Source organism: Myotis davidii, unplaced genomic scaffold, assembly GCF_000327345.1.
Source record: "Myotis davidii unplaced genomic scaffold, ASM32734v1 scaffold169, whole genome shotgun sequence".
NCBI lineage: Eukaryota > Metazoa > Chordata > Mammalia > Chiroptera > Vespertilionidae > Myotis > Myotis davidii.
The window spans coordinates 370,588-384,295 of record NW_006383005.1 but is presented as its reverse complement, the minus strand read 5'-3'; the positions used below and the strand labels follow the sequence as shown (position 1 = coordinate 384,295).

At 49.0% G+C, this 13,708-nt stretch overlaps 1 protein-coding gene across 1 annotated transcript in view; it reads right to left on the bottom strand.

Annotated features, from left to right (window-relative positions):
* Positions 1 to 13,708, bottom strand: part of MAP6 (microtubule associated protein 6) — a gene marked incomplete at its 5' end in the record, with an annotated part of 76,995 nt that overhangs the window by 1,732 nt on the left and 61,555 nt on the right. The gene's annotated exons all lie outside the window — the stretch shown is intronic.

Below are 13,708 nucleotides of genomic sequence, written 5' to 3'. Positions count from 1 at the left end.
TTCCCTGTCCTCGTGGCCTTCTGCTTCCTGAGCCCCTTGTTAAGGGCTAACTGTGGGGAGGGGCTAGGGGCCTGTGGCATGCCAGGAAAGAGGGCAGTGGGAATGTCCCCCACCCCCCATCCCTTGCAAACAGAAAGGTGTTTTTATCACTGACATTGTTTAGAACAGCCAGCACATGGTGATAATAATGAGCAGACCAGCTTCTAATTGGTTTTATTACTGCTTTTAAATTCTCTATGGACAATGTACCCCATCGTTGCCTGTGCCACTGCTATTGCTGCACCTTTGCTAGATGACGGGCTGGGACTCCCCTCGCTGCACCGCACTTCCGGCTCCTTCTACTCTACCTGGGCCCTTGTCCACTTTTACTCCAAGGCTCTGGGACTGATTTCCCTGTAGCCAAGAACCCAAGCCTCACCAGACTCCTCACAGGCTGTTTCATCTACCTCACTACCTCACCCCATCCCTTGACCCACCCACATGGTGGAGAGCAGGTGGCATCACTGACACCAAGGGCAAACATTGCCCCATTCAGACATGCCAGGCTGGTTTAGAATGCACACTCCTTCCTTGCAGGCCGGGCTGAAAGTCACCACTCAGGAGTGGCCACTACCCAGTGTCACAGCCCTTGCTCATTCCACCCAGTTCATTCCACTTTCTAAATCACTGCTCTCCATAGCTCATTGCAGCAACCCAGCAGCCCTGCTAAGTATGCAGGGAGGGTTTTATCACCCTTACTTGTCAGAGGGTGAGACTGAGGTCCAGAGAGGGCAAGTGCTATGGAAAGTTCGAGGATCTGCGTGACCCCTAGTCTGTCTTCTGGAACCTGGTTTCGTTCCCCTATAGTGCCTGGCACTTAGTAGGTGCTCATTATACTTTGTGGCCACTGAAGTCTTTAAGGTTAAAACCACTTTAGCATTTTAATAGTTCCTATTGGCTTTTAGGACAATGTCTTACTTGCTCATTAAAGCTGGTCCAATAAGACCTCTACTTGGTAACACTTTCTTAGCTCACTATGGTTTCATCTCTCTGGACCTTAAGTTTGTCGTCTATGTCATTGGACATAATGATATTTATTTAGAAATTTATGATGATTAGAGATCATGTACCATGACATTGCTATATAATATTACAATTACTCTCCTATTTACTTAGAAGTAAAGTTACACGTGGTTGGACTTTTAAAATTCGGACTTGCCATCCTGACTCAGAAGCTTCTTACTGGTTAGAATCTTGAGCTTCCAGGAGACTGACATCTCTCAGCGGCAGCGTACACGGCAGCACAGGCAGCCTATCATCTAGTCCCTCTTGACGTCTCTAAGCATCACAGTGGATGGAGAGAAGCCAGGGTGGCTTCCTGGCTCAGCACGACACAGAGCACAGCTGCTCTGGCCAGATGGACACAGCTGGCCACCATCAGCGAGACCTTAGTGTTTGTGGAGAGAGCCAGCAAGGCCACCAGAGGCATACAGAACCCAAGGGTGGGATGAAAATACTTCTAGAGCTTGGTGGATGGCCAGAGAGGGAAAGTAAAAACCTAATTCAGAATTGAATCCAGCAGGAAATTGATTAGATGAACCTTCTCAGGTAATGAATGGCCTGGGTGGGCTCATCCTGCAGAGTGATCAGGCTGAGACAGGAGACAAAAAAGGTGACCAGAGCTTGACTTGATCTTAGGGGCTTGGGTTGCAAAACCTACTCCATTGGCAGGGCATGGACTCAGCATCCTCTGATGCCATGGAGGGTAAAAGGAGGGCCAGCTCCACAGTGGAGTCACCGAATACACTTCCCTGAGTGCCGCAGTCGCTCTCAGGTCACACCCAAATTGTATTTAGTGAGTATGCTTAGCGAGTTGTAAACTAACTCAAAATTTGCTTGGATATTTTGCTTAGTAAAATAAGCAAATATCACATCGCTTTGCTGAGTAAATTTGTTTCTTTAGCGAGTGTTTCTGGTCATGGGAAGGTTTAGAATTAGTATTAGAAATGGTAAATTAAATGAAATCTATAGTTTTACCTTTTTTTGGTACTATGTTTAGGAAGAATCCGTGTAGAGTTAGTTTGAAAGTATTTGTAATATTTAAAATAATTTGGCATATTAGAATATGTAACAGATTAGCTTTGTGGTTCCAATATAAAATGTGCAATGGAATCATTTAGACTTGTGATTTTAAATGGAAAGATATAAGGCACTTCTATAAATTTTGTAAACAATGATGAAACTTTTATGACAATCCAATAGTTTTCATATTTTAAGCTTAGTTTATTTTAAATTATTTCTAAGTTAATTTAAATTATTCAGGGCAATTAAGTTATAAAATCCCCCTTAAAATGTTTTGATTAAAATTTACTAGATTTTTAAATATTACTTTGACCTATTAAGCATTCATTTTTATTTTTATTATTACTATTTTTAATTGATTTCAGAGAGGAAGGGAGAGAGGAATAGAAGCATCAATGGTGAGAGAGAATCATTGATTGGCTGCCTCCTGCACGCCCCCTACTGGGGATTGAGCCTGCAACCCAGGTGTGTTCCACGACCGGGAATCAAACTGTGGTTGCCTGGTTCATGGGTCGATGCTCAACCACCAAGCCACACCGACTGGGCAAGCATTCGTTTGTAAAACCACAGCATTCGTTTTTAAAACCAAGCATTCGTTTTTAAAACCTCAGTTGGTTTTCCTATGAACAAAACCGCCCTCAAGGACAACATAAAACTCTCACTGATGCTACTGGCCACTACTTGGTTCCACCCTGCCTGTCAGTGTCCCAGCTGTTAAATGCCCCACCACTCGCAGTAAGGCTGGCAAAAGCAGCACTCACAGTGCCCTCTGTGTGAAGGAGACAAAGCTGTGCCCCGGGGGAGGGGGACTGGGCACATGGTTGGTCAGTGGAGATGGGCTGGATTCAGGCCCACGCAGCCCACAGGCCAGTTGTCCTTGGGCATGGCCCAACCTGCACAACCAAATCTGGCAACTTGAGCCACATGCAAATCTTTTCAAGGCAGCATATGACACAGACCCTCTCCTCCCAGCCTGTGTACCCTCTCAGAGACTAAAATGGCCTGCTGGGTTTGTCTCAGCTCCGTGCTGCTTATTGCCTGAAAGGTCTTGGGCAATTACTCCACCACAATAGCTCTCAGTTTCCCCATCTGTAGAATGGGGATAACAGTACACATGTCAGGGACTATCATCTGAAATCATAATTCTTGATTATTTGTGAAGTGCTTTGGGGCATCGCATGAATAAGTCCAGTACTATAATAGCTAGTAACAGTTTACTAAATGCTCACACACTGGACCCTCATGGCAGCCCTGGAGGAAGACAGGGCAGGTAGAGGCCAGCCTTGCAGCCTTACCCTCCTTGCACTGTCCTCTGGCCACTGTTTTCATTTCTTTGTGCCTGCTACCTGGACTGCTCTCTTTCATCAACTTTTCCCTGTCTATCCTTGATGGCTTGGCTCAGATTCCACTTCTTCACCAGGCCTCCTGGATGCATCTCTCCACATGGGTTTTGTCCATATCTCCCTTACAGCAGCACCACTTTACAGTCTCTCCCCACATTCATAGGGCCCCCCCCATGACATTACAGGTCTCCCGCATTAGATCATGAGCTCCCTGAAGGCCGGGGCCATCCTCATGGCCTGCAGCCCCAATGCCCAGCACAGTACCTGGAACAAAAAAGGTCAAATGGAAAAAGTCACAAATTATTGTTGCTGAAACCTGGTTCCTCAGCTACCCCGTGGCCCCAGCCAGAAACCCAGAGTCACTCTGAAGACCTTCCTCCCCTCAAAACCTCCACCCAACTATCAAGAACCATCTGTTCCAGCTCCCAACATATATCTCTTGAATGGCCCCATTTCTTTCCCGCCCTCCCTTCCCCTCCCGCACTGTGCCCTTATTTCTGTGGACTTCCTAACTAGTATCTCCTGCTCCTCATCCAATTCATTTTTCATACAGAAATCAGAATCATCTTTCAAAAAAGCATATCCCTTCCCTGCTTACAACCCTCCAGTGGCTTCTCCTTGCTCTCAGAATAAAGAGTAAAACCTGTTACATACCCCACCTGGCTGACCGGCCTGCTCCCCCTCCTTCCCAGCGCCTGTGCCCCAGCCTCGCAGGTCTTTGTTCAGCTGCTCAGTCTGCCCTGCTCCTGTCCATTTATGGCTTAGCACATGTTGCCACTCCTGGAACATTCTCTTGCTCCTTCATCAATTGGTTAATGCCTACTCATCCTCCATCTCCCAGCTCCCTAGAGCACATTCCCAGGGAAGCCTTCCCTGACCCACAGATGTGACCAGGTCCCCTGCTACAGGCTCTCCGCGTCCCTTTCTTTCATACCCTTTCGCACAGTGAATTACTTCATTCTTCTGCATTAATGTTTCCCCTACCAGATTGAAGCATTCAGAGGGCAGGACAATGTCACATATCTGCATATCACTGTATTCTCTACTTAAAACAGTACCTGGCTCAGGGAAGACCCTGACTAAATAAATACCTGGTCAATGAATGAGTAAATGAGATTCTATTCTGTGCCAGGCTCTGTGCTATTTGCAAAATGCAATATTTCCAGATTACACGAGACACCCTGAGTCTTAAGAACTTGATTTTCTGCCCTTCCTCTCGTTTCCATGGAGACAGGGATGCCCCCTGGGTACACACACACTGACTTTGGATCCGTGCTTTATCAGAGTCTGGAAGCTGGATCATCGAGCCCTGCCCCAGACTATCTGCAGAAAGGGCTTCCTTTCCTCCCATTGACTCCTGCCCTTGCACACAATTCTAACCCCATAATCAACCATGTGGGGGTTTTCTCCCTTGATGGTCTCCTGATGGAGCATCAAAGCCGCCCAGAGCTTGGGCCGTGCTCCTGCCGTAGGGCCACGTTCAGAAATGAGGGGCCTGTGGACCCTGTCCTTGAATCCCGCCTCCAGAGCCTGCAAGAAACTCATACTTCCTGAGCAATAAGCACATGCCAGGCGCATTGCTAGGTGTTTCACATAGATCACTTCTTATCATGCAAAGGACAGCCTGCTGGAGGAGCAAGCACACTGACTGGACTTCAGGCCGGAAGAGCTGGGTTTGGATTCTGACCCAGCTCCTTCATAGCCATGGATGTTATCATGGGCGTGCCAGGCTCGAGGCCTCAGTTTCCGTAATCTATAAACTGAGATCACAGTGCCCACCTTCTGGGGAGGATTCGTTTACATGAACGCTCGTGGCATAACCCATGGAATACGGGTGATGTTTTGTAAACGTTAGTTCCTACGAGGGACTTAGCGGCCTAACTGTGTTACTCTATAGATGGGAAACCATGCCCAGGGGGCAAGCGACTCTCCCGCACTGAGCCAGACCCAGGCCACTTAGGGGCTCTGGCAGGAGGTGGCGGTGGGGATGGGGTGGGGGGACAGTAGACAGGGCAGTTTTATGTTTTCTCTCTCCTCTTGTCTGCCACCCTGTTCAGGCATCCACATTTCTCAGACACAACCAAAGCTTCAAACGCAGTTATGGAAACCACAGAGACCCCAGGGGGAGTGCCTAGGAAACCATCTTCGAAAGGCTCATTATTCTTATAAAGAATCTGCGGGAGACAAGGCGTTCTCGAAGCAAGAGCTCTCGCTTCCGCCTGGCTCTCCCACAGGGCTCCGCCTTAGCCTCTGCTGCAGCAATTATCATGGTGCTTGGCAACTACCTGCCAATCCCCCAGATCGTGGGCTAGGTTTTGTTCCTCTTTGCCTCACCATTATCTAGTGTCTGGCTCGTAGCAGTACCTGGCAGACATAAGTGGGAGTACCGATGGCTGATGTGTAGCTTTTTCTCTGTTCTATTTTATTTTTTTCTCTTTTATCCATTCACTGGACAAAGTCTGTGTTAGGCCCGGAGTGACTGAGGCTGGGGCCCTGACCCGAGGGTCGCCCTGTGTGGAGCAGGGAGACAGACCTGTAAGCCACACCGTGGGCACTCAAAAGCGATCAGAGCGCCCGCACCACCGTCAGCCCTGGCCCTGAGCCTTCCCCAGCCTGTGTCTCTTCAACTAGGGAGGCCCAAGGTCCCTCCAGGGCAGGGGTCCTCAAGCTACGGCCCGCGGGCCACATGCAAATACAAATATTGTATTTGTTCCTGTTTTATTTTTTTACTTCAAAATAAGATATGTGCAGTGTGCATAGGAATTTGTTCATAGTTTATTTTTTAAACTATAGCCCGGCCCTCCAACGGTCTGAGGGACAGTGAACTGGCCCCCTGTTTAAAAAGTTTGAGGAGCCCTGCTCCAGGGTCTCGTCAGGGGCAAGGACGGCCCTGCTGGAGAAGTCCTCTAGGCGGGACACACAGCCCTGCCCTGGGGTCTCTTTAGCTTGCTCTCAGTGCAGCTGTCCAACCCACTCCTCCTCAGCGACTGAAGAGTTGGTTCCAGTGTTACTTCCTTGGTGAACTCACCCTACCCTCCAGCCACAGGATCGGGTCCTCCTTGTCCTGTGTTCCCTCGGCGCATCCCCTATCCCCTCACCCTCTCACAGCAGCCCCATCAGAGGAGTGGCCAACTGTTGAGTAGCTGCCTCTCCAGATGGGGGCTCTTAGAGGGCAGAAACCACATCTGCTGTATCCTTCTTGGCTGTCCTTCCCTGCATCCCTCACCTTTCTCCCCTCCCCCTTCCACAAACATTTAGCAGGTGCCTGCTCTGTGCCCAGCCATTGGATAGGAGTGGAGAGGCAGCGAGCTCTGGCCCGGGGCGGGCAGACACTGACACTTCCATCCTAAAGGAGAAGCTGAAGAAAGAACTTGCACAAGATCACATTCTAAGCACCACATTCACATGACACAAAAGATTTCCTTGTTTTAACGGCCTCGGCGCCCTTTTATCCTCCCCAACTAACTTCTTTATGGTTTTCTGACAGGACTTCGTATGCAATGTGCACCCTGGATTCTCACAGCAGCCCTGCCGGCGAGGCAGACAGGGGTCGCCCGCACCCCCACTTATGGGTGGAAATGAGACTCAGGAAGGGGAAGCAAGTTGCCTAAGGTCACATACTGAGGTTGTGGCCAGGTCAAGTCCCTAAACGAGGATGACAGACTTCCAGTCAAGCTCTTTCCTCTCTGTAACAATATCCCTCATGGGTGTGACCTCAGCTACAGAGGTTCCAAATTGGTCTGCAGACCTCTGAACTGGGTCTGGCCTGAGAGCAGCCCGGCTGGCTTTGCCTGGTGCAGGAGGTCGGAGCCACTGACCTCCGCAGGCCCCAGCTCTGAGATCCCAACTGCATCTCCTGAGAGAGTGCCTCCTTTGCCTCTGCCCTTCCTGTATCTACTACCCAAGGCCTCGAACAACCAGTCCTTTGCCCCTGCCCTTCCTGTATCCGCTACCCAAGGAGCCCCCACCCCCTGCCCTCTGCCCCAAGGGTTACCTCCTAGCGGTCAGCAGACCCTGGCAAAGAACTAGTCCCAGAAAGGAGCAGCACCCTGGTCTGAGAGTGCCATCCACGCCCACACCTGTGAGCCCTACCTGTACGGCTGCCAATGGGTCTACCAGCCCACGGCCTCACTGCACAGGAAGAGCAACTAGGACCACAGCTAGGGAAAATGCTGCCACACAAGGCTTAGTTTTGGCAAGGGGGCTGGGAGGTTGGGGTGAGGTAACTGCTGACCAACTCAGCATCTATGACCTTCATCTGACTCATTTTTCTTTTTAATTCTTTTTAAACATTCTTTACTGATTAAGGTATTATATATGTCTCCTTTTCTGACTCATTTTTCATAGACAAGAGTAGTTAGAGTCATCAAAAGTTTTGGAGCAAAGGGACAGGATGAAGCGACTGCTACTTCAGGAGGCTGCCCATCTTCTTTATAACAGGGATCCCACGGACGGATGGCCCCAGGGACTGGACCAAGAATGGGTTTTAGTCACACAAATTTGGCTTCAAAGCCCGGTTCACAACTTACAAGTTGTGTGACTTTGTCATTTACTTACTGAGTCCTTGATTTCTTTATGTATATATGGGGATGATACCTACAGACTCTAGCCCTAGGGTGAGGATTAAATGAGAACAAGTGTGTAAAGGCCACGTAAATGTTTGTTCTCTCCCGGTAAGCTGTGCCAACCTGCATTTTACAAAAGTGGAGCCAGAGACCTGGTCAGATTCCTGGTTCGGATTTTCCTCCACCAGCCCAGGCTCCCTGCAGGCGGGCGTTCTCCCTAAGCTCAGAGAAATGGCCTCACCAAGCGGCTCGATGGCTGTGTTTTCTGCTCTGTGCTACTGTTGCTGTAGTCCTTTTTGCTGTTAAATAACTTTTCTAGATATAACCTCCTAAGAAGAACTGAATAAATTCCCACTTGTATAATAAATATTTTAGGAAGCATCTTTGGTTGTTTTAACACCAAGAAGGCAAAGTCAAGGGCATAGCTGACTGTCTCAATGAGCTGCCAAGAATCTGGTAATCCTGCTAATGACCCTTTTTAAAATGCAAAGGGCTAGACTAAGGCAACCAGACAGTAATGGTTCAGTTCATGTCTAGCTCTGTGCTCCTGGGAACTTGCAAATCAATTTCTGTTCTTTCCTCCCACCTCACCTAAAGCAAAGGATGGGATCTTGAGCAATTAATCAAAATTGGCTCCATGTGTCCAGAGGGGATCAATGAAAATGAACGTGTAATTGCAGAAATGGAATCTGTACCGGGTGATTTATAGGCTGTGCTCAGAGACGAGGGGCCAGGGGAAGGGCTGGGGACGAGACAGGGCAGCAAGAGCCACACTAGATGGGCTTTCTCTCAGGCTGCTGTGTGGCAGAAGGAGTGGATCTGCCAGATGTCGCTCCAGCTACCACACCATTGGGCCCAAGGACGGTAAGAAACTGGGAAGTGGTGGTCAGCAAAACGACCCTTATGTGAACTATTGCCACTTTACAGTCTACAGAGGACTTTCACAGGCATTCTCACTGGGCTATCTGACCAGTCCTGTGAATCACAAACAGGTATCCACCTGCCCTCTCAAACTCAGGGACCAAACAGGTTCGAATAATGCTGCATCCCTTGCTGACCAAACTCAGACGTTTTGAATTTGAGAAACAAATAGATTTAGATAGTGATGAATACTTGTGTTATTATTATTATCTCTTTGAGGCTCAAAGAAACAAAGCCAAGCTAGTAAATAGTAGAGCATGGATTTAGAACCAGGCCTGTTGGTTCTAACTCTCAGCCCTTCTTCCTAAGCCTTGGCCCTGAGTGATGCCTCTCTGGAGTTGGGAGCTCTGCACTGGGCAGGGGGTGGGACTAGTCACCCTTTTAAGATGACCGTATAACCAAGAGTCCGTGGTTTTCTGAAGTCAGGACTGTTTAGAAAAAGCGGCTACGTGAAGTACAGAAGCAGGCTGGGCATTATAGAGCCAGCTGTGGACTGCTCTGTGCTTTGCTATTGCTGTGACCTCTCTGGAAACCACCTCTTTGATATGAGCAGGGCCAGTTATTAGGCAAAATAAAGCCTTATGGAGGCACCATAGTGAATATGGAGGCAGATGGTGAATGTCATCACTCATTCCTTCACTCATTATTCATTCCATGAACACTTTAGAAGGCATTCTCTGTGGTAGGCTTTGGGGCCAGAGCCGAGGGCTACAAAGGTGAACTGAAGGATCTGGTCCTTGCCTGGGGGGAGCACAGTCAGTGGGACACACACGCACACACACACACACACGAGCAGGTGACACAGTTCATGTGGTAAGTTCCATGAAGAAGACACACAGGGAGCATCTTACCCAGCCTGGGAGGTGCAGGAAAGGCCTCCTGGAGCTGTCCCCTGAGCGGAGTCTTGAAGGATGAGTTAGCCGGGTGGAGAAGCAGAAGGGCAATCTGAGCAGGCGGGGCGGCGCGGGGAAGGCATGGAGGTGAGAAGCAGCATGGTGCACTGGGGGACAGGAAGCTCCGCAGGCCGCCGGGAGCCCCCGGATGGTGGAAAGCAGGGTGTGATATGGTCAGATTTGCATGTTCTAAAGACCCCTCTGGCAGCTTAAACCAGTCATGTCCTTCTCTCAGCATCTGAAGTTCCCTTGGCCCCAGAAAAGGTGTCTGGGTTGAGGTAGTTAAAATACAATGCCAAGTTCACAAGTGATGGAGGGCCAGTTATATGAGGACAAGGGCCAGAGAGTTAAGCTCACTTCCACTGTTTGAAATACAATGCACAAAAAGGTGCTGTCTGACCCAATGCCTCAGGCAATGGACACCAGTTTCATCTCGGTATCTCCTGTACCAAGGATATTTCTTATGAATGCAAATTCATTGGATCATTCTGTATTCAATAACCATGCATGTTAGTCACCCAGTCAATTTAGTACCTGAAGGGGAAAACCGGTGTATTTGGCTGAGACAAGTGGTCAATTCAGTCAGGATGTCTGAGCCGGTTGTGTGTGAACCCCTGGTCAAATCCTATTTCCCCTGTTTACATCTGGGTCCCAAGATTGAAAGAGGATCTAGGTGAGACGTCTGGAGGGCCTGTACGTCTTGACCAGACTATGTCGGCATGAGTCCAGCTTGTCTGCAACCTGATTCGCTGCAGGCTGACTTCCCTTTGCCGTCTGCTACCTGGCAAACACCTGCTCCACAACGTTAGGAGGGGTCAATAGAATAGCACAGAAAGAAATACTCTGTGAGCAATCCAAGAATATAAATGGTCAGAATCCTATTGTTTAAGTCTGTGGACTCAAGGTGATTCAATAGCTGGAATTCCTAATCCGATTGTTTGCCCAACTGCATGCTTTGTCAGAGAGTACTCATCGTTAATAGTGAACACAGACCCTGCGAGTATTGTAAAGGGAAGGGGAGGGGTCTGAAAGGACCTGTATTTAGTGTCCACTCTGGGTTCCCTATAGCCATTGTGTCACTGCATCCTCATTCCTCTGCTCTGAGGTGGGTATTAGTGTCTCTGTATTGAGGACGTAGGCTCAAAGAGGGTAGGGAGGCAAGGTTGCAGAGTCGGCACTGATTTCCAGCCATGAAACTGGTAACTAAGTGCACTGCCAATGTTCACCAGCGGTCACACGATAAATAATAAAACCCAGGCAGGTGTACCTTGGAGATAATGCTTTTACTCCAGACCACCACAGTGAAGTGAGCATTGTAATAAAGTGAGTCTCAATCTTTTTGCTGGTGGAGGGTCTTACTTTCAATTTGTAAAAAAAAAAAAAAAAAATGCAGTATTTGTGAAGTACGATGAAGTGGAGCGCAATAAAACGGGGCATGCCCGTATATAATGACGTTAACTGGCATTATAGGTATCCTGGGATGGTCTAGGTGTTAGAGGGATCTCCGCATCCAGTGGCAGTGGGATGGAGGAGGTGTCTGGTTCTGCAAGAGTGGAGCCTAGGAGGGGGTTGGCCCCATTCAGTTGAAACAGCTGCCAAACCCTGCTGGTCTCAGGCTGGTCTAGGGTAGGGCCTTGCCTTAACTGTAGATGGTCCAGGGGCTACATCCTGAAATAAATGTTTTTATATCTGTGGTCCTAAAAATGTACTGCTTTAAGACATTTTAGCAGTAAAAGGAACTTGAAACCAGGAAGCCATGGTAAGGGTGGTGGTGGTGGTCGGGGGGTGTCCCAGGCTTTGTGAAATGGGACTTGACACTCCCCAAATCTATGAGAAGAAGGTCATAAATTTTTAACCCAAATGAAAAACAAAACAAAACAAAACAAAAACACCGAGGGAAGAGTTTCACTAAGAACACACAAACACTAAGGAAGAATTAAAAAACACATAACTAGTTTAGTAATATTGAACTATTTTAAAACTAGAGGGCTGATTTTAGTCCTGTTTGCTGGTTTAGGGAGGTGGTGTCAGTAATGAGTATGGATCCACCTCCTGGGCTTCGGGCAGCATCAGCCAGCATGGTGAGGGGTGCGGGCTGAGGCTCTGGGAGAACCCTGCCTGCTGGGCTGCAAAGGGAGAGGTAGCCGGGCTCCCCACCCTCCTGCTTTCTCTGTTGTCAACTCCTGTCCTCTTTCTGGTTCTGAGTGTGTCTCACCTTCTCTCGGGCTATTCTCTGTGTCTTCATTTATGTGTTTTTCCTCTCTCTCTGCTTCTATTTCTACCTCTCTCTTGTCTTTCTTTCCACCTCTCTCAATCCCTGGTTTTGATCAAAACAATCTTTAACTGGTCAAAATAGAGCTGAATGATATACTGTAATATGTTTTTATGTATGGTTTATAGACTGAACAGTATTTTCTGTTTTCTGCCTCATACAAAGGCAGGCAGGTGGGTATAACTTTTTCTGTTAATCCAGAAAACAAATATATGGTGGTTTTCATATGTATGACCCTTGATTGATTCCTACCAAACCTTCTCCCCCAAACCAAGAAATTGGGGGCCAGCAATAGGATAAAAGACCCAGCCAGAGCTCCTAGCCTAAAGCAAGAGAGGACCTATACTTGTTGCCCGCTATGTGGGTGAGAAGCATGATGGCAGGGAGCATGCAAGGGTGTGGGGCGCAATCTGGGTATATGAAATGGAGATCCCAGTTAGCAACTGCCCGCTCACATGGCACCAGGCCTTCCCGTGTCAGCCTCTGCCACTGTCCAGCCTCTGCCTTGACCCTCCCTGAGCAAACTGCTGCCCCAGGACCTGCGCTCACCTGGTGTTGAACCCTCCACCCCTTTGCTGTGCACTCCCTCTGTCTGGCATGTCTTGGCCACCTGCCCATCCACTGAGGTCTTCCCTGATCCACCGAACCAGCTAGAACAAATTCCTCCTGCTGCCCCACTGTGGTCAGAGGTGGGGGCTCAGTCATCCTGGTTCCCCAGTGCCCAACACAGTGCCTAGCACAGAATAGGTATTCAATTAATGTTGGAAAAGGGAAGTGGGATTCCACATAGAACCTTTTGTCTCCCACTTTAGCAGAAGGAAATCAAAGTGGGCAAACTTGGCCCTAGCTCAGAGGTTCCCTCCCAGATCTGCTCTCCTGCCTGCAGGCCTGCCCCCGCACACCTGCACCCACCCAGTCTCCAAGGCTCCCTCCCCCATGAGGCCTGACTCCTACGCCTGTCCTTTACCTGAGCTTCCAGCTACCTGCTCTGTTGTTACCTTACGTGGGCCTCTCTTATGTTTCCACACCCCCATGTTAGGCACACACAAGACTGCCACCCCACAGTGAGCCAGCCCCCCGAGGGTGACACTTCCACAATGACCAGATGAAATGAGCAAGGGAAGGCATCTCTGCCAGTCCTTGGCAGAAGAAAAAGCTAGAACCCACCGTCCTGCTGGTCGACAGGAAGCGGGGAGAGGGTCAGGCCCAGCCTCCCAGCGGGGAGAGGAGGCACTGAGTGCTGGGGGTCACTCACCCCCAGCAGCACGGGATCAGGGATGAAAACGTTACACTACCTTGTTGGCCAGTGGGTCTCCCGGTCCATCTTCGCCTTTCCCAACACTTAGCTCTGACTGCTCGCAATTAGTATCTGAGAGGCAAGCTAAAAGAGTCAAGCTGCATTACAGAGAACCCCAGAAAAACTGCAGGGCACAGCTCCTCTCGTGGAGAGTGGCTCAAATGGCAAAGCTTGGTTCTTCACCTACTCAGCTGGGCCTTGCCAAGGAAATAAGATCAAGAAAGTGGCGTTCGACTTTAGTATTTATTTAAAATTGGAAAAACGGTTTGTTCGTTTGTTTGTTTTTCTGAGCAGGCACAGACCACAAGCACGTCACAATCAATTGGCTATACATGAATAGTTCTGTCATTTTCGTA